We start from the raw sequence: 24,815 nt of genomic DNA on the forward strand, positions 1-24,815 counted from the left end.
TTACAGCAGGGGCTCAGCTGTCTGGTGTTAAATCGCTCATTACACTCTCTGTTGTGATGCCAAGCCCTTTATTATGTGTTGGTTATAGTCCTGGTTAAGAATTGAAAGAGCAGAAGTACATTTGTTATGTCATTGTGACATACGCATTGTGATGACGTCATGTCCTAAGTCTCCATTCAGAGGTGGTATAAAGTCGTGGCTGAGAGTGCAGCTACCCAGGCTACGCTTCCTGGGTTCACATCCCAGCCCCTCCACTTACCGCTGTGTGAGCTCCACTATCCTCTTAATGCCTGTTTCCTCACCTGCTGAAAGACTGTCCAAAAAAATATCTACCCTATTTGCTTGTATTGAGGAATAACTAAGAGAAACGGTGTGATGTGTCTGACACATAGTAGGTCCCCAGCATTTTCTATTTCCCTTCTCCTTAGAGGTCAAGTGTAACATCAGGCCAAGCTTTCCCCTTACAGTAATGACAGCTGCATCCAAACGATGAGATAATAGTCTTATTTCCATTTTCACAAATGAAAAGTTTTTCCCAGAAGAGTAAGCAGTGAGTGAATAACTTGCCTAGGCTGAAAATTAAATGCGTGTACGTTCACATATGTTGAGCTTCAAGCCAACCTTTTCTCGCTCCTCTTTCACTTTCATCAAGAGGCTCTTTAGTTCTTCTTCACTTTCTGCCGTAAGGGTGGTGTCATCTGCACATCTGAGGTTATTGATATTTCTCCCAGCAATTTTGATTCCAGCTAACCCTAACCCATCACTTCATGGCTAATAGATGGGGAAACAGTGGAAACAGTGGCTGACTTTAATTTTTCTGGGCTCCAAAATCACTGCAGATGGTGATTGCAGCCATGAAATTAAAAGACGCTTACTCCTTGTAAGGAAAGTTATGACCAACCTAGATAGCATAGTAAAAAGCAGAGACTTTACTTTGCCAACAAAGGTCCGTCTAGTCAAGGCTGTGGTTTTTCCAGTGGTCATGTATGGATGTGAGAGTTGGACTGTGAAGAAAGCTGAGCGCTGAAGAATTGATGCTTTTGAACTGTGGTGTTGGAGAAGACTCTTGAGAGTCCCTTGGACTGTAAGGAGATCCAACCAGTCCACCCTAAAGGAGATCAATCCTGGGTGTTCATTGGAAGAACTGATGCTAAAGCTGAAACTCCAATACTTTGGCTACCTGTTACGAAGAGCTGACTCATTTTAAAAGACCCTGATGCTGGGGAAAGATTGAAGGCAGGAGCAGAAGGGGACGACAGAGGATGAGATGGTTGGATGGTATCACTGACTCAATGGACATGAGTTTGAGTGAACTTCAGGAGTTGGTGATGGACAGGGAGGCCTGGTGTGCGCAGTTCATGGGGTCACAAAGAGTCAGACACAAGTGAGCGACTGAACTGAACTGAACATACACATATATGTATGCCTGTATATATGTATGTACGTGTGTGTATGTTTAAGTTTTGGGGAAAAAAATCACCTCAGAAAAGTACATGACAAAAAGAAAAGAAAAAAATGACAAACACTATTAAAAGTGGTGTATAGTCACAATTTTTTTCTTTACATTAAGGACCAGGAGTTCCCAGGTGGTCTAGTGGTTAGGATTCCAGGCTTTCACTGCGGTGACCCGGGTTAAATTCTTGGTCAGAAAACTGAGATCCTGCTAGCTGTGCTGCTCCACCAAAGAAACAAAAAATTAAGTACCAAGAAGTACCTGCCAAATGAAAAGTTTCCGTCTAAGGCAACCACCGTTGGTGCTTTGGCAGCCTCCAACTGCATTTCTCTGAGCATATGTGAGCCGTTCCGCTGGACCTATTCTGTGTATTCATTCTGCTCTGCTATCCGTATCTGTAAATTTCAACAATATGCCGTGAGCAGTTTTATGCATCACTTTGTCTTTTCATTATGTTTTTCATTTACAAACTAATAGCTGGCCTGTTTCAGCTTTTTAATCTGAAGTAATCCTAGGTCACAGAAAGTGTGAGAATAGCCCAGCAGGGTCCCTGGTGCCTGCCCCTTGGCTTCCCTCAGCTTTCCCCAGTGACGACACCCCTGTAACTGTAGCACCTTATCAAAACCAGGGGATGGACAGCGGCAGTCAATTCAGAAGGCTGCAGACCTTCCTCAGACTCACCAGTGTTTACATGCACTTGTTTTTGTTAATTTGTCTCTTGATGTGGATCTATGACATTTTATCTCTCAGTTCAGTTCAGTCGCTCAGTTGTGTCCGACTCTGCGACCCCATGGACTGCAGCACGCCAGGCCTCCCTGTCCATCACCACCTCCTGGAGCTTACCCAAACTCATGTCTGTTGAATCGGTGATGCCATCCAAGCATCTCATCCTCTGTCGGCCCCTTCTCCTCCTGCCCTCAATCTTTCCCAGCATCAGGGTCTTTTCCAATGAGTCAGTCCTTTGCATCAGGTGGCCAAAGTATTGGAGTTTCAGCTTCAGCATCCGTCCTTCCAATGAATGTTCAGGACTGATTTCCTTTAGGATGGACGGTTTGGATCTCCTTGCAGTTCAAAAGCATCAGTTCCTCTCGATTTTATCTCTACTTGCTCTTTTTAAGAATGGACTTCCAAAGGACTTCCCCGGTGGTCTGGTTGCTAAGGCTCTGTGTTCCCAATACGGGGGCCCTGAGTTCAATCCCTGGTCAGGGAACTAGATCCCACATGCTGCAACTAAGACCCCGCGCAGCTAAATAAATAAATTTTTAAATGCAGTCAACACAGAAATGCGGTTTGCCAAATATTCAAACCCGCTGTGATATTTGGGATGTGTTCTCCAGGTTATTCTCAGTATGTATGCTGTGTGTGTTTGTTTTTAAACAACAACTAAAAGGATGTTCTGAGCTATATATATATATATATTTTTTTTAATTTGCCTTTAAAAAACAATCACGGACATCTTTCCATAATCGGAACAAATTTAGATCTGCTGCAGTGTGAATGTTTTTAGTGTGAAACATCTGCATGGTGGCTGTCGACTTCCCATGGAAGTAGGCACTCAGTTTATGCGCAGCCTCTAAATTTCTTTGGAAAACACAGCAAATCCCACCTGTCAGCATTTTAGAACCTGAGCCGTGACATTTCCTGAACTAGATCCCTGCCCTGCCCTGGCACAAAGCCCCCAGCGGGTACATCTTCTAGACCTCCTGGCCGAGTGTGCCACTCCCACACCTGCCCAGGCATGAATTACTGTCACCTTTTACGAAACATTTTTATGAGACCACCACCGTAACCGCTTCTAGTGAAATCATTCTGGACTCCCTGTCCCCCCACCCCTCAGGACGGCTCTTCCCAGGATGGATGTGAACAGTTCCATTTCTGCTTTTATGCATTTGGCATAAAGATTTCTTGCAGCTCATAAACACCTTGGCCATTTTACCAGTGTCAGGAAGGATGTTTATGACCCAAATATGAAAACTTGGTGAGAATTAACACTTCGGCAAACGGGCTGTGTTATTCTTGGCAAGAAATGCCTTCTAAAGACAACCCAAAGCAGGCAGGCTCCGGGTGTGAAAACACACGTGATGGTGACATACTTATGCTTAAAACTCTAAAAATTGTCTAGGACTCAAACTCTTGACTGCGTGCTGTTCAGTAACGGGGTGGCTGAGCAGTCTAACGGTTTGCTAGCTTCCTGTTTGGGTGTTTTTGTGGCATTATGATTTTGCCAAGTGAAGGAGGCAAAATAAAACAGGAAGAGATGTTGGATCAGGAGGTTAATAAAAGTCTGCTTTGTCTCTGGAAGCCTCCCCCAGAGTGGCTTCCTCTTACAGGCCCCACAAGCCTCTGAATTGACAGATGCCATTTGCTCATTTACGATGTGACAATAAAAACCCTCAGCCTTATTCAGTGTGATTCTTCTGCCCTGACAGGAGGGCACCAAATGGCTTGGAATCAGCAGGCATCTTTTTTCATTAAAGATGATAACTTCACATGAACTGCAGTCAAAGGATGCTTTGGAAAAGTCACAGAATTTTGTCAGGGAAAGAAAAGTCTAATGAGAACAGGCTAACACTCTGGAGGGACCCAGAAATACACGTTTGTAAAATGACCCAGATTTTACACCAGTAAAGACTATCTAACAAGCATAGGTGAGTGCTGAACTACAAAATACAAAATCGTGGATAGTTCTTTTTAAACCAGAGGCTCCGCTCATTTTTGCAGTTGTGTTATTTGTATGAAATAAAGACATTTAAGCAATAGATGCCTAACTAATATCAAAGTGTAATCCACCTTCTAGTGTCTTATACAAAGGCATATTCTTTGATTTTCTATCATTAATGCATACCTAGTATTTGGCACAGAAGATAATTGAATATGTAGATTGAAGGTCGCATAGGTTTTTTATCCCACAAACTTATATTTCATGAACTTTCGTTCATCTCAATCATTTTTAAGCTAACATTGCTTTTTCGCTAGCAGGGCTGTGTAGAGCTTTTTGCTGAACACCTATTATCATTGGTGCTTCTCATTGATTCAGACTCTAAATTGATTAAAACCACTAGTTTCAAATGAGACCATACGAGACAGTTGGGACTGTTTTATCCTGTGATGGTGGTAGTGGTAGTACTCAGACATGTCTGACTCTTTGCGACCCCATGGACCGTAGCCCACCAGGCTCCTGTGTCCATGGGATTTCCCGGGCAAGAGTACTGGAGTGGGTTACCATTTCCTGCTTCAGGAGATCTTCCCAACCCGGGGATCAAACCCAGGTCTCTTGCGTCTCCTACATTGGCAGCAGAGTCATTACCACTGTGCCATCTGGGAAGCCCATGTTCTATCCTATTCATGTCATAAACTATGAATGAGAATTGCTGGTTTAGACCACAGAAGTCTTTTAAAGGACATGGACAGATTTCTCCTCTGTGTTTTAAAATTAACCCTCTAGAGGCTAAGCAGATATTTTTATAGACCGCCAACTCTTGTGGATCCTTCCTGAAATGTTCCACCTACAAAAAAACCTGTATGTTAAATATGAGACGTGGCCTTGGTTGAAAAGCACATTTGTGATGTATCATATTTTCCAAATTCTGTCATTTGTGGTTATTTTTTCCCTAAGCATAGGTGTGAATCATTAATTTGGATCAGCTTCAGCCTTTTTAAAATATATAAATATGTTAGTGTCTATTATCTGGAAGATAACTAAGGCTAAAATTACTGAGCGTGTACTGTGAGCCCAGCTTCGTTCTCAACCCTGTCAGGGCGTTAACTCATCTCATGCTCACCACACAAGAAGTGTTCCGAATATTCTTGTTCTCCAAACGGGGGAATTGAGAAAAGAAGCGGTCAAGTGGCTGAGAAGTAATTAACGATGGTCCTGTTAATGGAAAGGTCGTTTCCAGTTTTTTGTGTCACAGTGCAGTGATGAGGGTCCTTGCATATCCGTTTTTACACACGCCTGTCATGATTTCTGTAGGCTTATGTGCTAGGCATGAAGTTGCTGCATCTAAGGTCAAATGTCTTCTTCATGTTGAAAAGTGTTATTTCCAAAGTATTTAGGCTTAGTATCCCTTCTTCCCGTGTGGGGCAGGCTGTTTTCAGCTCATATCCTCATTTCTTTAGATAGATGACAGAAGGATGGAGGGACGGAGGGATGATGGTCAGATCGAGCTCATTTTCTAAGAGTTTTGAATTAACAACATTTTATACTGGTTCTTCCCCTGACCCACCACCATCACCAGTGTAGGAAGTGGCCTAAAGGATTGGGATAGTTTTCTTAAATTTATGGGGAAACTATCTGTAGAGTACAAACAGTTTCATCTCATCTCCATTTTGTTAGCAAGTTCCAGAAGCAAAAAAAAAAAAAAAAAATCAGTTACTGTCATAAATTTATTCTGAGAGGCAACTGACATGGCAAATGGTGAGTCCCAGCAGTGATCCACCCTGCAAACAAGAGACTCCCTAAGTTTGAAGCAGGAGAGGTTTCCTGGAAAAACACTTGGTCATTAACACTCCTGGTCCCACCCCACCACCCCTTCTGCAAGGAACACAGAGCAGAGGCAAATTGCTTTAACTTAAAAAAAAAAAAAAAAACAGATTGATCTGAAATAAAATGAGGCCTTCAAAATTCACAGTTTAACGCTCATAAACTGATAGTGAGAAAGGTGGCTCAGCGCGTCTGCACACCTTCATCCTCAGCAAGACAGAAACTCACTGGAGCAGTTCCCCTCGACTTGTCATCTGTGAGCTGGAAGATCAAAAGGCCCAACGCCAGGATGGGAAGTGGGGAGAATTAGTGTCCCTCTAGGAGCCTCTTGCCCCCACAGCAAGCCTGGTGGTTCTCCTTAGGATCATGAGCTCTTTGGCTCCTAGTTTGGGGTTCCATTAAGGGCATATCCACCCTTGAATGAAGGCGATGGAAGGTTGCAGTTTCTTTTGAAGTCCAGCTGTTAGAATTGTGATTCAGATTTGCAAAGCCCGTGGCTTGTCGCCTGGCACACAGCAAATGCTTGGTAACTTTGGCAGTTATCATTAATATGTTCTTCTTCTTGTTCAGTTGCTCAGTCATGTCCAACTCTTTGCGACCCCATGGACCGTAGCCCACCAGGCTCCTCTGTCCATGGGATTTCCCAGGCAAGATTACTGGAGTGGATTGCCATTTCCTACTCCAGGGGCTCTTCCCCACCAGCGATCGAACCTGCGTCTCCTGCTTAGCAGGTGGATTCTTGACCACTGAGCCCCCTGGGAAGCCATTATTAACATGACTCATTGGCAAAATGATCTGCATGACTCAGATAAAGTGATCTTATCCTACTTTGATGAAGTGCTTTAGAAATTTCGAGACTGGAGTCTGGCAGGTAGAGGAGCTTGACAAACTTTTGCTATGAAGCAAAGCTGGTTCACTAGAGTCGCCACACCCATCCCCTCCCCTGAGTAGCTGAGTGAGGCTCCAGGAGCTGACATCCTTTGCCTGAGGTGGGGTCTGAGCCCCAGTCCATAGAAGCCTGTTCTGTCTTTCTTCTCCACTCTGAAATCTGCATGGCTGATTAGCTGAGGTCTCTGTACCCTTTCTGGTACGTCATCAAGCAGAAGAGGCTGTTCTGCGCATGTCAGCGGTAACAAGGCCGAGCCTGAGGAAAAACCGCAGACTTTGGAGCCCCAAGTCCTTGGGCTCAGTCTTAACCTTGGCGTTGTAGCTGTGTGATCCTGGACAGATCACTTGACCTCTCGGGGCCTCAGTCACCTCATATGCAAAATGGACATAATGGTATGCACATTTGGGTACCCTTGGATGATTAGATAATATAATACCAGTTATTACACACTGCCTAACAAAATCTAAGAATCAGTATAAAAATAATGCTAAGTCGCTTCAGTCGTGTCTGACTCTTTGTGACCCCGTGGACTGTAGCCCTCTAGGCTCCTCTGTCCATGGGATTTCCCAGGCAAGAACACTGGAGTGGGTTGCCATTTCCTTCTCCAGGGGATCTTCCCGACCCAGGAATCGAACCTGCATCTCTTATGTCTCCTGCACTGGCAGGCGGGTTCTTTACCTCTAGCTGATAATAGTGCCTGAGAATCTATCCGGTTGAATGTGGAGACCCAGCTCTCTCTCTAAGCCGTCAGGCTTCCCAAAGATGTGCTTGTCCGAAGCGTCAGAAGCTGTTACCTGACAAAGAGGAGTTAAGACAGCAGATAGATTTCAGGTCAGCTGACCTTGGGATGGAGAGAGGACGCTGCATTGATCCAGTGGGCCTGAAGGCACCGCAAGAGTTTGTTGGTCTGTTTGGTGTTACCAGGAGTCAGCAATTTTTTTCTGTAAAGGGTCAGAAAGTAAATACTTTAGACTTTGTGGTCCAAGGGACAATGTCCTCAATGCTTCAAGTAACCATTCTTGCTGAAAGACAGAAGTTGTTTCTTATCCTTTACGTTTTAAAATATCAAAACCATTCTCAATTCAGACTAAATCAAAACCAAAGGCGGTGGGCAGGCGGGCGGCGGCAGGCGAGGGTGGTGGTGTCTGGTTTGGCCACTGAAGTCTGCTAATTCCTGGTATCTGTGCAAATATCTATTTTACTTCCAAAAAAGGATAATGCTAGATATATAGATTTTTATAGTTTTTTTAAAAACATTATCTACAATGAATATCTCCTTAGAATAAGTAATTTATCAATTCCATTTTTATGATTGCGAGCACAGGCCGTATTTGGGGGGAGTTTATTATGGTGGATACGAGCATGGTTTAGCATTCTGCCTCCATCATTTCCTGGTTGTGTGACCTTGGGGAAGTCACTTCTCTCTACGCTTTCATTTTTTCATCCGTAAAATAGGTTATCAGTGATTCAACTAAAAAGTATTACGGGCTAACTATGTGCCGAGAACTCTTCCAGATGCTGACTTAGAACCTGACAAAACCACTGTCCTGGTTGGAATAGGTGTGAGAGGAGGTAATAGACAGTAAACAAGCAAATAAATTCAATAGTGTGGTGGGCACCTCACCCTTCCCCGGGGGTACAGTGGATAAGAATCTGCTAATGCAGGGGACAGGGTTTGATCCCTGGTCCAGAAAGATTCTGGGGCTTCCCAGGTGGCGCTAGTGGTAAAGATACAAGAGACAAGGGATCAATCCCTGGTCAGGGAGATCCCCTGGAGGAGGAAATGGCAACCCTCTCCAGTATTCTCGCCTGGAAAATTCCATGGACAGAGGAGCCTGGCGGGCTACAGTCCATGGGGCTGCAAAGAGCCAGACACGACTGAGCACACACACACCCTGGGCAGATTCCACATGCATTTCACAAACTTGTCTCAGACTTGGTCCGAAACAGTCCTGTAGTACTCACTGGAAAAGACTCTGATGCTGGGAAAGGTTGGGGGCGGGAGGAGAAGGGGACGACAGAGAATGAGATGGCTGGATGGCATCACCGACGCTATGGACATGAGTTTGGGTGAACTCTGGGAGTTGGTGATGGACAGGGAGGCCTGGCGTGCTGTGATTCATGGGGTCGCGGACAGTCAGACACGACTGAGCGACTGAACTGAACTGAACTGTCCTCCAGACGGCCTCTGCTAGCCCTCACCTCCTCATCCGTGTCACCAACAGAAGGCTGAGGAAATGACAGTGTAGACATTCCCAGAGGAGCTCATAGAAGGCCTTGTAGCTCCTGCATTGCTCTCTCTTGGACCACCCACCTGGTCTGGGAGCAGCCAACCGCCCTGCCGTGAGGACACAGAAGAACCCCCTGGGGATGCCCACATGATGAGGGACTGAGGCCGCCCACCCACACCCAGGACCTGCAAGCATCATCTTGGAAATAGGTTTGCCAGCCCCAGTCAAGTCTTCATTGGACCCCAACCCTGACCAGCAACTTGTCTGGTGCACGATCTTGGAAATAGGTTTGCCAGCCCCAGTCAAGTCTTCATTGGACCCCAATCCTGATCAGCAACTTGTCTGCAACTTCACCCAGCTAAGCTACTTGTGAATTCATAGGTGATCCGCAACATTTTTAAAAGAATTGGCGTAAACGCAATGAGCTTTGGACTGAAGTGAGCACAGACAGCACAGAGGGAAAAGAGGCCTTCTGTCGGCCAGAGGAGGCTGCAGACCGCTCAGCTGTGAGCAGGGTCTGCGTTCCATGGGAAAACAAGGTTGACCCAGAGAAGAGACTCCCTGAGTCTGGAGGGGAGATCTAAGAAGTGTAATCACTCATTGCACGTCACAGAGCTAGCAATGATAGCACCAGGTTCCAGGCGGAAGCAGTCTGGCTCGAGAGCCCATGCTCTTCTCCTCTGTGTTATACCATGGCTCTGATGGATGGTTGGAGGGTAGGTAGGTAGATCGTAGTATAAGTTTAGTTCTCTGAATTACCTATGCTCGTGTAAGGACACACACAGTCAGAATTCCAGACACCAGTGGCCTGGAGTGTATTGATCTGATAGATTGATGATCTCCATGACATTCACTTAAAGAAGGGTACAGCCTCTGATCTTGAACCTTTTCTTTTTACATGAAGAAAAGTGTTAGGGAAGGAGTTAAAGATAAGGACGGACGCTGACCTTCCTACACCACATGTGGAGATTTGTACTCCATCTTAGTTCTAACACCCTGTTTCTAAGGGTGTGGGTCTACCTTCTCAGCCTTCATTTCGTCTATCATTCTTATTTTCTGGGGTTTTTTTCTGTTTGTTTTCTTATACAAGTAGTTACAGCCTAATGATCAATGCAGGAAAATCAGAACTGACCAGGAAGCAAAAAGAAAACAGAGATTGCTCGTATTCCCACTAATGAGAAATGGCTCCTGCCTGCGTCGTAATAGGTTTTGTTTGTTTGTTAAATGCAGTATATTTGTATGACGTGTTATAAGGAACCAGTTTGGTTGTGACTAAATATTTTGTTGAAAAGGCTTCGGCAATTTTTTCCCCCCAGAGAGATTCCTACACCCATAGTTAGTTAATTTCTGTTTCCAATGATCGTGAACTAAGATAAATACACAACAGTGTGTTTTCACCCCTGTGTGGGTTCCAAAGAGGGTTTAATAGAAATATCTTAAAAATCTTCACAGCGTTTTGTTTTGCTACTAAAACCCTTGCCTGACACAGTGACTATGCAATATAAGTGTAACTAATTAAAAAGTAGATTTACTTAGTCAACCATTTGTTTGGATTAAATGACAAATGGTTGACTGATCATTTTTCCCTGAATCAACTAGATGGTTAGTACTGGGATTTTTTTTGTCCCTACCAATTGACAAGTTGTTTTGAAATTGTGTGGACACAGACTAACCACTCCACCTCATGGGGGAAAACTCAGTTAATGATAGATCTTTCCAAATATTCAAAGACTGTGTATAGGTCTGTGCCGGCTACTCTGCTTTCCAAAGGGAGAGATTTGGAACTGATATGGGTGTTTTTAATGCTGATTTCACTGTAACCATTACATTTTTTAACTTAAAAACTGACCCTTGTTGGATTTTTCCTCACCTTAGAAAAGAGATTCCAGCTTGGTGGAAAAAAAGGTAGAAGAGTACAGAAATATACAGCGTAGAAAGTGAAAAACTTCTCTCACCTCCCTGCCCCTCCCAACGCCCCCCTCCCAACACCACCAAACCACTGTTAACACAGTTTATTCAAATGCTTTACACTGTGACTTTTGCAACAATTTCAACAGCACCAAGGGGAGGAAAAAAAAACTATAGCAAAACTAAACCAGAAAACAGTGTTCCCCCCAATCCTCGGTTTCACTTTCCAAGGTTTCAGTAACCCATGGTAAACTGTGAGCCGAAACTATTAAATGGAAAGCTCCAGAAGTAAACAGTTCAGAAGTTTCCGATCCTGTGCCACTCTGGTATGGGGATGAGACCTCGCACCCTCTGCTCTGTCCGACCCAGGAGGTGAGGCACCGCTTTGTTTGGCATATTTGCATTGTATTGTATATGACACTCTCCTGGTAGCGTAGGAGAAGCATCATCCACATACAAGATTCAGCACTATCCGATGTGGGCCTCCCGGCTGGCGTTAGTCCTACAAAACCTGCCTGCCAGTGCAGGAGACACAGGAGACGCCAGTTCCATCCCTGGGTTGGGAGGATCCCCTGGAGGAAGGCACGGCAACCCAGTCCAGTATCCTCACCCGGAGAATCCCATGGACACAGCATCCCGGTGACCTATAGTCCACAGGGTCGCAAAGAGTCGGACACAACTGGAGTGACTTGGCTCGAAGTGTCCAGTGTGTCACCTGCTGGAACATATCCCCTGCCGACGAGGGGGAACCGTTCTACCAGCAGGTTACACGTGGTTATTACCAGCTGATGGGTGACTGCTTTTCTATTTCCTATTGTTTATCTGCAATGGCAAGCCACTCCAGTGCTCCTGCCTAGAAAATCCCATGGATGGAGGAGCCTGGTAGGCTGCAGTCCGTGGGGTCGCTGGGGGTCAGACACGACTGAGCGACTTCACTATGTGCAATTTCTACAACGAATGTGTGACTTGTGTAGTTTTTTAAGTTTTAAAGAAAGTTAACTGTTTCTAAAGGCCAGTGTAGTTCATTTTACACACGCGTGTGTTGTGGTTTGTGTGAATTGACCGAGGACTACAGGCCAGCACGGTTCAGCTGTGGACTGTCCGCATGGGGCTCCTGAAGTTTCTGTTTCTCCACCCTCTCTGTCTTCATCTCGTCTTCCTGTGCCCCTTCCCACCCCCCTCTCCTCCTCCTCCTTCCTTTTAATGGCGTTTCTAGTTGCCATAGGGCTTCCCCCGTGGCTCATGCATGTGTGTGTGCTCAGTCACGTCTGACTCTTTGAGAACCTGTGGACTGTAGCCCGCCAGGCTCCTCTGTCCATGGGATTTCCCAGCAAGAATACCGGCGTGGGTTGCCATTCCCTCCTCCAGGGGCTCTTCCCGACCCAGGGATCGAACCCGTGTCTCCGGCATCTCTTGCACTGGCCACCTGGGAAGGATCAGTGGTAAAGAATCCACCTGCCAAGAGATGCAGGAGACGTGGGTTCAGTCTCTGGGTCAGGAAGAGTCCCTGGAGAAGGAAATGGCAACCCACGCCAGTATTCTTGCCTGGGAAATCCCATGGACAGAGGAGCCTGGCAGGCTACAGTACACAAGTCCCGAAACAGTCAGACACGTACAACTTAGTGACTACACAACAACAAGATATGCATTCTATAGATTTTCATTAAAGTGTGTGTTTAAAAACAGTATTGCTATAAGTTAGGCAATGCTGTCTTGATTGACAGGGTTAACCCTCCAGCCTCCTGAAACCAGATAAACAGAGATAGGCCAGGTATTTAGATTTTTCATCAGTACGGCCTCCTCTCATAATGCTTAATTCCATTCATCTGCGTTAGCATCTAAAGTTCCTTGAGGATTAAAATTGCCGAAATTAAGTTTCTTTGTCAAGATCTGTAATGTCAGTTTTTTTTGTTTGTTTGTTTGTTTGTTTGAGTTTTGACAAGCATGAGAATAGGGCCAATCTCAGAAGTTTTGGGGATTTTTTTGGTGCTTCAAGATACTAAGTTTGTATTTTGAAATTTGAGTCTGTTCCACATAACCATGAACCCCAGATCTGAGTAACCAGAATGTTTGATGCTATGCCAAGGTGTTTCATTGTATAGAAGCTTGTAAAATGTTCCATCTATGGCCTTGGTTCTTCAGAAATTCCTTCATCACAAAGGAAATTAATTTTATATTAATTTTAGCAATATTAAGGTATCACTTCAAATCTGAAGTTTAGGAGATCAATTAGGAAAGTTAAAAGAAGGGCAAGGAGGAAAAAAAGAACCCACTATTGTTATGCTTTACCTCCTTTTTTTTTTTTTTTATGCTTTACCTTCTTAATTTATCTCCTTAAGGAAGACTCCGCCTGGAAAGTTAACCATTCACATTATCGATAATTCTGTGAGGTGTGGCCTCCTGAACTCACGAAATGGTTTAACTGGTCAATCAGCCTCATTTGTTATCTCCAAACTAGGCTTCCTCTCCTACTCTGAAAAATAAGCAGAGGACTATGAGACACCGGGTGGGCCCGTCGGCATTCTAATATCTGTGTTCTGGGAGAATCATTGTTGGGATAAACAGGAGGGCAGAGGCAAAGCTACCGGTGTCCTCACGAGAGACGGAGGGAGCCATCAGGCCCCTGGCTCGTTCCTGAGGGCCCACACTCTGCCCTTTCAACATGACCTTCAGGTGAGGTTACATTCAGACTCACACAGCAGCGCCGATAAGGCTGGGGCAGGGTCCTGCTCCCCCTCCGCTTCTTTCTCTCAGAACGATCCCGCACTCTTTAACCTCCCTCGTTTACAATACCCTTGAATATATCACGCACAAACGTGTCATTCATGCTCCTCATAGACTCCTGAGCGTTCGCTGCTCTGCTTCTGTGAAAGTGTCAATCACGCAGAAACTCAGGTTTTATCACTACATGGACACCCACCGTCTAGATAGAGCCTTTGTTGACCTTTTGCCATAGTTGCTTCATGAATCATTTCTCTCTTCCTCAAGTATTTCAAATGATAGATGTCATGAATGTTTGTCCCTAAATTCCCTCAGGTTGTGGCTATAAAACAACAGAGAGGATTTTTTTTAAAAAATACAGTCCTAATTTGGGAATCCTAATTTTCCCCAAAATACCCTTCCCAGCTGGTATGTTTCAGCCAGGATGCAATCGAGGACCATGCTTTCCACGTGGTTGTTGCATGTCCTGTGTCCCCTGTGAAGTCCAGAACGGCCCTCCCGCCAAGCCTGTCCTGTTGCTTTTCTTGTGACATTAACTTTCTGAAGCACCAGTTTGGCCTCCTTCAGGAATACTCTGTACAACTTCAGCGTCTCATCACTGGACCACAGTGTACCATCCAGATGAGTCAATGTCTGATAAATTATCTTCTAACTAGCACAGTTATATCACACTGCTTTTTAGATTTTTTTCCTCTTGCCTTTTTTTTTTTACTCTATTAAAATTTATAATTTAAAACAGCACACATTGAGCATAGCGTGCAGATTTGACAATATATCATACTGTTGAGTTAAAATACCCTACTTTTTAAGTTTCCTGCATACGTGTGTCTGTGTGTGCGCATGTGCTCAATTGCTCAGTTGTGTCCAACTCTTTGCGACCCTGTGGATATAGAGTATATATTATGTATTACCTATAACTGTCTATGTCATTATGGTTATAATTATATATACACAACATTCTGTATATATACAGAATATATTATATATAACATATGTACACACAATATGTAATATATCTTCTACATACAATTTATACAGAATGTATACAGAATAATTACATGCATATTTGGAGTATATATACAGAGAATCTCAGGAAACTAGCTGGGCCTTGTGACCCTGATGGCCACTAATCATAGACTCAGTAACTGTGGGCTCATCCTAGTTTGGGGGTTCTTTTTCATCGAAGCATAGTTGATTTATAGTGTTTCAAGTGTACAGCAAACAGATTCAGTTTTAGATTTTTATATATGTATATAGATATATATCGCCACACTTTTTCAGATTATTTTCATCATAGGTTATTACAAGACATGGAATATAGTTTCCTGCGCTCTACAGTAAGTCTTTGTTGGTTATCTATTAATATTTTATATACGGTGATGTGTATCTTTAATCCCAGATTCCCGGTTTATCCCTCCCCCGTCTCCCCTCTTTGACAACCGTACATTATGCAGTTTCTCCTAGTTTGGGGTTCTTCTTCCCTCCTTTCATCATTAGAGGTCCCTCACACCTAAATCAATTCTTTATTCCGTGTCATATGATGCAATCATTGTCGTGTCTAGCGCTGGCTGCCCCAGGGCGTGTGACCTGTAATATGAATTTGTTTCCAACACCGGCGGGAGGTTTCGGCCCGACTTCCCCGTGTCTGCAGAGACACCTTCTAATACTTTGACAATCACTTCCTGGGGATTAAGCTGAATTATGTGGCCAGCAGCTCATGCCTCTTTTTTTCCCCTGTCACCTTAATTTCATGCCAACTTTTCTGGGATGGCAGAGTTTTCCTCCTTCTGTACAAAAGCTCTCTGCTTGCCAGCGGTATAGATTCTAATCTGTGTCGCCGGGAAGGATTGTTTGATCTGGAGGGGTCATTTGCGCTGCCCTAGACAGAGGACGTGAGCTGCATGACCGGTGGTTGCATGAAGCCACTCAGTGCTGGGCTGGTTTGCTATGAAGGAAACAGCTGCGTTTTGAAAATGTTCAAGTAACTGCTAACATTTAAAACATTAAAGGCCCTCACATAAGAATTCAGATCATATTCTTTTGACAAATGGGAAGTTCTGGTTACATCATGCCTGCTTTCCTAAGAGGCTCTGGTTACCTGGCTGGGCCCAAGGACACCGTGCTCTGGGGGCAGGACTGAACTTTCTAGAGGCCATGCCCACTCCTCACACTGCAGAGAGGGGAGCTGAGGCTTTTGGGGGGCCATGGTGACAGAGTCACCCAAGATGCATCAGATATAGGCATAGCAAAAAGAGACACAGTACCTTCCTTTGAGTAATGAGGAAGATGAAACAGACAGAGCTCAAGTGGATAGACATTAATCATAATCATTCAGTAGAAAATGATTGAGCCCTACCATGTGCCAGCCACCATTCCAGCAGGAGACGGAGCAGTGAATGAAGCCAAGTCCCTAATCTCATGGTGCTCACTCTGGGGGTGAGGGAAGGCAGACAGACAATAAACAAAATAATCTGAGTGAAACACATAATCAGTTAGATAGCTGTAAGCACTATGGATAAAAATAGTGCAGGGGAAGCCAAGACTGATTGGTAGGTGTTGCCATTTTATAGAAGTCACAGAAAACTAACCAATTTGATCACATGGACCACAGCCTTTTCTAACTCAATGAAACTATGAGCCATGCTGCGTAGGGCCACCCAAGATGGATGGGTCATAGTGGAGAGTTCTGACAAAACGTGGTCCACTGGAGAAGGGAATGGCAAACCACTTCAGTATTCTTGCCTTGAGAACCCCATGAACAGTATGAAAAGGCAAAAAGATAGGTCACTGAAAGATGAACTCCCCAGGTCGATAGGTGCCCAATATGCTACTGGAGATCTGTGGAGAAATAACTTCAGAAAGAATGAAGAGACGGAGCCAAAGCAAAAACAATACCCAGTTGTGGATATGACTGGTGATAGAAGTAAAATCCATAGCTGTAAAGAGCAATATTGCATAGGAAGCTGGAATGTATGTTCCATGAATCAAGGCAAATTAGAAGTGGTCAAACAGGAGATGACAAGAGTGAAAGTCGACATTTTAGTAATCAGCGAACTATAACGGACTGGAATGGGTGAATTTAGCTCAGATGACCATTATATCTACTACTGTGGGCAAGAATCTGTTAGAAGAAATGGAGTAGCCATCATGGTCAACAAAAGAGTCTGAAATGCATTACTTGGATGCAATCTCAAAAATGACAGAATGATCTCTGTTTGTTTCCAAGGCAAGCCATTCAATATCACAGTGATCCAAGTCTATGCCCCGACCAGTAATGCTGAAGAAGCTGAAGTTGAATAGTTCTATGAAGATCTACAATACCTTCTAGAACTAACGCCCAAAAAAGATGTACTTTTCATTATAGGGGACTGGAATACAAAAGTACGAAGTCAAGAAACACCTGGAGTAACAGGCAAATTTGGCCTTAGAATACAGAATGAAGCAGGGCAAAGGCTAACAGTTTTGCCAAGAAAACACACTGGTCATAGCAAACACCCAACAACACAAAAGAAGACTCTACACATGGACATCACCAGATGGTCAATACTAAAATCAAATTGATTATATTCTTTGCAAATTGATTATATTCTTCTCCAAAGATGGAGAAGCTCTATATAGTCAGCAAAAATAAGACTGGGAGCTGACTGTGGCTCAGATCATGAACTCCTTATTGCCAAATTCAGACTAAAATTGAAGAAAGTAGGGAAAACCACTAGACCATTCAGGTATGACCTAAATCAAATCCCTTATGATTATACAGTGGAAGTGAGAAATAGATTCAAGGGATTAGATCTGATAGAGTACTTGAAGAACTATAGATGGAGGTTCATGACATTGTACAGGAGGCAGGGATCAAGACCATCCCCAAGAAAAAGAAATGCAAAACAGGCAAAATGGCTGTCTGAGGCGGCCTTACAGTTCAGTTCAGTTCAGTCGCTCAGTTGTGTCCGACTCTTTGCGACCCCATGAATCACAGCACACCAGGCCTCCCTGTCCATCACCAACTCCCGGAGTTCACTCAAACTCATGTCCACAGAGTCGGTGATGACATCCAGCCATCTCATTCTTCAACTTCGGCTTCTTCAGCATTACTGGTTGGGGCATAGACCTGGATTACTGTAATATTGAATGGTTTGCCTTGGAAACGAACAGAGATCATTCTGTTGTTTTTAAGATTGTATCCAAGTACTGCATTTCGGACTCTTTTGTTGACCATGATGGCTACTCCATTTCTTCTAAGGGATTCCTGCCCACAGTAGTAGATATAATGGTCATCTGAGTTAAATTCACCCATTCCAGTCCATTTTAATTCACTGATTCCTAGAATGTCTATGTTCACTCTTGTCATCTCCTGTTTGATCACTTCCAATTTGCTTTGATTCATGGACCTAACATTCTAGGTTCCTATGCAATATTGCTCTTTACAGCACCGGACCTTGCTTCTATCACCAGTCACATCCACAACTGGGTATTGGTTTTGCTTTTGCTCCATCCCTTCATTCCTTCTAGAGTTACTTCTCCACTGATCTCCAGTAGCATACTGGGCACCTACCGACCTGGGGAATTCCTCATTCAGTATCCTGTCATTTTGCCTTTTGATACTGTTCATGGGGTTCTCAAGGCAAGTATACTGAAGTGGTTTGCCATTCCCTTCTCCAGTGAGGAGGCCTTACAAATAGCTTTGAAAAGAAGAGAAGAAAAAGGCAAAGGAGAAAAGGAAAGATATACCCATTTGAATGCAGAGTTTCAAAGTTCTCTCTTCCAAAGGAGAAATAAGAAAGCCTTCCTTGTGATCAGTGCAAAGAAATAGAGGAAAACAATAGAATGGGAAAGACTAGAGAGTTCCTCAAGAAAATTAAAGATACCAAGGGAATATTTCATGCAAAGATGGGTACAATAAAGGACAGAAATTGTATGGACCTAACAGAAGCAGAAGATATTAAGAAGACGTGGCAAGAATAAACAGAAGAACTGTACAAAAAAGATCTTCACGACCAAGATAATCATGATGGTGTGATCACTCACCTAGAGCCAGACATCCTGGAATGTGAAGTCAAGTGGGCCTTAGGAAGCATCACTACGAACAAAGCTAGTGGAGGTGATGGAATTCCAGTTGAGCTATTTCAAGTACTAAAAGATGATGCTGTGAATATGTTGCACTCAACATGGAAGCAAATCTGGAAAACTCAGCAGTGGCCACAGGACTGGAAAAGGTCAGTTTTCACTCCAATCCCAAAGAAAGGCAATACAAAGAATGCCCAAACTACTGCACAATTGCACTCATCTCACATGCCAGTAAAGTAATGCTCAAAATTCTCCAAGCCAAGCTTCAACAGTATGTGAACTGAGAACTTCCAGATGTTCAAGCTGGATTTAGAAAAGGTGGAGGAACCAGAGATCAAATTGCCAACATCTGCTGGATCATGGAAAAAGCAAGAGAGTTCCAGAAAAATATCTGCTTTATTGACTATGCCAAAGCCTTTGACTGTATGGATCACAACAAACTGTGGAACATTCTTCAAGAGATGGGAATACCAGACCACCTAACCTGCCTCCTGAGAAATCTGTACGCAGGTCAAGAAGCAACAGTTAGAACTGGACATGGAACAACAAACTGGTTCCAAATTGGGAAAGGAGTACGTCAAGGCTCTATATTGTCACTGTACTTATTTAACTTATATGCAGAGTACATCATGAGAAATGCTGGACTGGATGAAGCACAAGCTGGAATCAAGATTGCCGGGAGAAATATCAATAACTTCAGATATGCAGATGACACCACCCTTATAGCAGAAAGTGAAGAACTAAAGAGCCTCTTGATGAAAGCAAAAGAGAGTGGAAAAGCTCATTTAAAGCTCAACATTAAAAAAACTAAGATCATGGCATCTGGTCCCATCATTTCATGGCAAATAGATGAGGAAATGGTGGAAACAGTGACAGACTTTATTTCTTTGGGCTCCAAAATCACTGCAGATGGTGACTGGAGCCATGAAATTAAAAGATGCTTGCTCCTTGGGAGAAAAATTATGACCAGCCTAGACATCATATTAAAAAACAGCGACATTACTTTGCCAACAAAGGTCCATCTAGTCAAAGCTATGGTTTTTCCAGTGGTCATGTATGGATATGAGAGTTGGACTGTGAAGAAAGCTGAGTGCTGAAGAATAGATGCTTTCAAACTGTGGTGTTGGGGAAGACTCCTGAGAGTCCCTTGGACTGCAAGGAGATCCAACTAGTCCATCCTAAAGGAGATCAGTCCTTGGAAGGTTCATTGGAAGGACTGATGATGAAGCTGAATACTTTGGCCACCTGATGCGAAGAGCTGACTCATTGGAAAAGACCCTGATTCTGGGAAAGATTGAAGGCAGGAGGAGAAGGGGACGACAGAGGATGAGATGGCTGGATGGCGTCACCAACTCAATGGACATGAGTTTGGGTAAACTCTGGGAGTTGGTGATGGGCAGGGAGGCCTGATGTGCTGCTGTCCCTGGGGTCGCAAAGAGTTGGACACGACTGAGCGACTGAACTGAACTGCCATTTTATATCCAAAGGTCAGTGAAGGTGACTTGAAGGTAAAGCAGAACAAGGGAGGGAGAGAGACATGAAAATGACTGGGGGGAGTGTTCCAGGCTGAGGGAACAGCCAGTGCAAAGGCCCAGAGGTGGGATCACACCTGGTTCCTTCTGGACCACAAGGAGGAGCTAGCGACAGGGAGAGTGGGAAGAGCCACGGTCAGCGGGGCCATGGGATCCAGGCTTTGGACTCGAGTAGATGAGTCTTGTCACCTGATCTCCATGTTCACGGATCCCTCTGCCTGTTTGGTGTAGAAGAAGGCAGGGCAGGAGGCTCCAAGGAGAGCAGCCTGGAAGCCATCCCCATCCCCAGACTCGGAACAGGAGAGAATGGTCAGATTCAAAGCACACTTCAGAGGTGGAGATGGAGGCTTGGCTGGCTTGGGGAAAGCAGAGAAGAAAAGGATCAAGGGGTCCTCTGTTTCTTTTAACCTAAAGGCAGGATCAAGTGACTGTGAGCCAAACTGGAGAATTCTCTGAGAAAAGCAGGCTTGGGACTTCCCTGGTGGTCCAGCAGTGAAGTGTCTGTGCTTCTACTGCCGGAGGCTTGGGTTTGGTACTGGTCAGGCAACTAAGACTCTGCCAGCTGCACAGTGCTGTGCTGTGCTGTGCTTAGTCGCTCAGTTGTGTCTGACTCTTTACCACCCCGCGGACTGTAGCCCGCCAGGCTCCTCTGTCCATAGGGATTTTCCAGGCAAGAATACTGGAGTGGGTTGCCATGCCCTCCTCCAGGGGACCTTCCCAAACCAGGGATCGAACCTGGGGTCTCCCGCACTGCAGACAGATTCCTTACCAGCTGAGCCACCAGGGAAGCCCAAGCTGCACAGTGGACCACCCCCAACCCCCATTCCCATCTGGGCATTGCCATGAGTCTGCTTTGGTCGTTGAGGTTCCTAGAAAGGACATCCCTTTATGAATTAAAAACAGAAACCACCGTAAAGAGAAGACTTTTGTCTCTGCCTCCTCCTACCAGCCTGGAGCAGGTGCAGCCATCTTGTAACCGTGAGGACACATGCCATGTGCTGAAGATAGCAGAGAAGAAATGTGGAAACCCTTCCCTAAAGGCATTCTTGGCAATAGAACTGACCCCAGATTTCCTCTCCCAAATATGTGGTGGCATGCAACACATAAGTCTTTATCTGGAGAAACCATGGAGTTTTCTGTTACCTGTAGACAAACACATTCCTGAATGATCTATCATGGCATACAAAAGATAAAAAGAATCTTAGAAAAGATCTAGCACATGGTCGAAGTGTGCTCCTCAGAAGACTAGTGTTATGGAATGTTAGTGGTCATATATATTAAGCATGGACAGGGTGTTTGTCAAAGAACCTGAAGTTCTCAGTCAACAACACAAAACAGGGTTTATTTCTGTAGGACTTGTCAGGGCCTTCAGGATGCCAATGGACCTATGAATTTCCTAAGGGAGATATACCTTAAGCTATTTGATTATAAACTGTCCTTTTCCAGAGGAGCATTTCTTTGAATTGTTATTTTTGTTCAGTCACTAAGTCCTGTCTCTTTGTAACTCCATGAACTGCAGCACGCCAGACTTCCTTGTCCTTCAGTCTCCTGGAGTTTATTCAAACTCATGTCCGTTGAGTCGGTGATGCCATCCAACCATCTCACCCTCTGTCTTCCCCTTCTCCTCCTGCCCTCAATCTTTCCCCAGCATCAGGGTCTTTTCCAGTGAGTCGGCTCTTCACATCAGATGGCCAAAGTATTGGACTTTCAGCTTCAGAATTGGTCCTTCCAATGAATATTCAGGACTGATTTCCTTTAGGATGGACTAGTTGGATCTCCTTGCAGTCCAAGGGACTCTCAGGAGTCTTCTCCAACACAACAGTTTGAAAGCATTGATTCTTTGGTGCTCAGCCTTCTTTATGGTCCAGCTCTTATATTTGTACACGACTACTGGAAAAACCATAGCTTTGACTATAACAGACCTTTGTTGGAAAAGTGATGTCTCCACTTTTTTAATTTCTCTGAATAAAGTTTCTCAGAACACACTGAAAGAGGGTCTGCGAGTTTAGCACATGAGGACCTGACAGTGTTGGGCCGCCTGACACCCAGTTAGGGACCCGTGAGATGGCTGCTGTCATCAGGACACTCTTCTTGGAGGTCACATCAGCTAATTACAGCCCTTTTCTGCAGGTTTCTAAAAAACTCCAGAAGAAGAAAAAGTCTTCTTTCTCTGTCTGAATGTTGGCGGGATCTAGTGTTCCATGGCCAGGATTGCAGCCTCGTGGGGACCTGGACCTGAAAGCCTGGAGCCGACAGAGAGGAAGATACAGGAAAGACAGATGGGATTGTCCTGGGGATGTGAGACCCTCGGGAGCAGCACCCACGAAGCCAGCTCCTTACGAACCCTGTTCTGCCCTCATCTCGATTTCCTCCAGGAACCTCCATGTCCTCTCCTCACACATTGTGACACAAAGCAGCCCACCTCGCCGCCACACCCCAGACCTCCATTTCTGGCTGACACTGAACTCTGGGCAGATGGGGGCGTGGAGGATGGTGGAATGGAAGGTGGAACCTTACCTTCTGCCTCACAAAGGCCTAGGTCTCCTTGCAGGAGTTCAAGGGCAAGCACTTTTCTGCCTTTGAAAACACAATGTTTCCTGGGCCTGAGCAAAACAGCGGTACTGGTGTCTTGACACTGAGGGGGTTCAGTTTAGTTCATTTGCTCAGTTGTGGCTGACTTTTTGCGACCCCATGGACTACAGCATGCCAGGCCTCCCTGTCTATCACCAACTCCCGGACCTTGTTCAAACTCATGTCCATTGAGTCGGTGGTGCCATCCAACCATCTCATCCTCTGTCGTCCCCTTCTCCGCCTGCCCTCAATCTTTCCCAGCATCAGGGTCTTTTCCAATGAGTCGGCTCTTCACATCAGGTGGCCAGAGGGGGTTCAAAACAGCCCAAAACCAACATCTGTGAACTCAGGCCCTTGAAAAACAGCAAATGCCAAAAAGTCTCTCCAACCTCTCCTGTCTTCCTGAAAGCCGGTGATGAACACCTCCAGGAAAGATGCTCCCCCACACCTGGAGGAGGCGAACATTCTAGTCACCAGAGTCCTGGGAGTGGGGGCTGCTTTGAGCCCAAGAAGAACCAGAAGGTTCTGCATAAGATTTTTTTTTTTTTTTTTGCCACGAGGCTTGCAGGATCTTAGTACCGCAACCAGGGATTGAACCTGGTCCCTGGAAGCAAAAGCACCGAGTCCTAACCCCTGGACCACCAGGGAATTCCCAAGAACTTGCACAAACTTTGTTGAGAAACTCTCATCTGCCTTTCAGTTCAGTTCAGTTCAGTCACCGACTCTTTGCGACCCCATGAATCACAGCACGCCAGGCCTCCCTGTCCATCACCAACTCCCGGAGTTCACTCAAACTCATGTCCATCAAGTCGGTGATGCCATCCAGCCATCTCACTCTCTGTCGTCCCCGTCTGCTCCCGCCCCCAATCCCTCCTAGCATCAGACTCTTTTCCAGTGACTTTAGCATCCCTATATATTTTACTTCTTCATGATCTATTAAACTGAGTATGTACGCATTTAGACCCAACTGTTTCTTTCTTCTTTGCTTAGATATATACCTTTTAAAAATTTATTTTTATTTGGAGTAAAATTGCCTTAACAACGTTGTGATAGTTTGTGCTGTGTGTGTGTTAGTCGCTCAGCCATTTCTGCTGTACAGTGTGAATCAGCTGTAAGCATACGTATATCCCTCCATCTTGAGTCTCCTTCCCAGCCCCCCTCCCCAGCTGCTTTCTGGATCTTCATGTTCCTGAAGGGCTCCCATGTCCATGTAATAAAATTATTAAATTACTAAATAAAACTTACAGTTGACCCTTGAACAACGCAGGAATGAGGGGTGCCAACCCCTGGGCAGTTCAAAACCCAGATGTAACATTGCAGTCAGCCCTCTTTCCGTGGTTCCGCATCTGTGGATTCAACCGACTGTGGATCGTGCAGTGTGTATTCAGTGAAAACACGTGCACATCAGTGGGCCCGTGCAGTTCGGTCCATGCAGTGCGGAGCTCCACTGTATACACTTTTCCCTGGTCCATCTGTCTGTGTCAACTTAATTCTCGGGCTTAGTCAGAGACCCTAAACGTAGAGGAAAAGTTTTGCCTCCTACAATACTATTATTATTTTTTTAGGAAGCTGGAATGATACCTTGTTTATTTTTTATTTTCAAATCTGAGTGCAAATAAACAAGCACACAGTAGACAACTTTTAAGTGATCTTTTCTATTTGCAATGATCCATAAATATTAAATAGTCCAACAAAACAAATGGTGTTGTGTAGTCAAATATTCCCCCAAACCAAAAAATAAAGCCCATAATCTATATGAAAGTGACAAACTCTCCACATCTCAGTTCTCTCAATTTTGTTCTTCTTGTTTAGTTGCTGAGTCGTGTCTGACTCTTTGTGACACCTCCCTACCTCCCATGGACTGTGGCCCGCCAGGCTCCTCTGTCCCTGGGATTTCCCAGACAAAAATACTGCAGTAGGTTGCCATTTCCTTCTCCAACCTCTCCTACAATGTTATCTGTCT

The 24,815-nt window shown here is 44.8% G+C and overlaps 1 long non-coding RNA gene across 1 annotated transcript in view; it reads left to right on the forward strand.

Moving 5' to 3' along the window:
* Positions 1–24,585, forward strand: part of LOC129535153 (uncharacterized) — a 56,763-nt gene extending 32,178 nt beyond the window's left edge. Inside the window, exon 4 of the long non-coding RNA XR_008681546.2 lies at positions 22,412–24,585. This is a non-coding gene — a long non-coding RNA (uncharacterized LOC129535153). The remainder of the gene's footprint in view (positions 1–22,411) is intronic.
* The last annotated feature ends 230 nt before the right edge of the window (positions 24,586–24,815 follow it).

Source organism: Moschus berezovskii, chromosome 15, assembly GCF_049115385.1.
Source record: "Moschus berezovskii isolate FMDL1 chromosome 15, NW_MosBer_1.0, whole genome shotgun sequence".
Lineage (NCBI taxonomy): Eukaryota > Metazoa > Chordata > Mammalia > Artiodactyla > Moschidae > Moschus > Moschus berezovskii.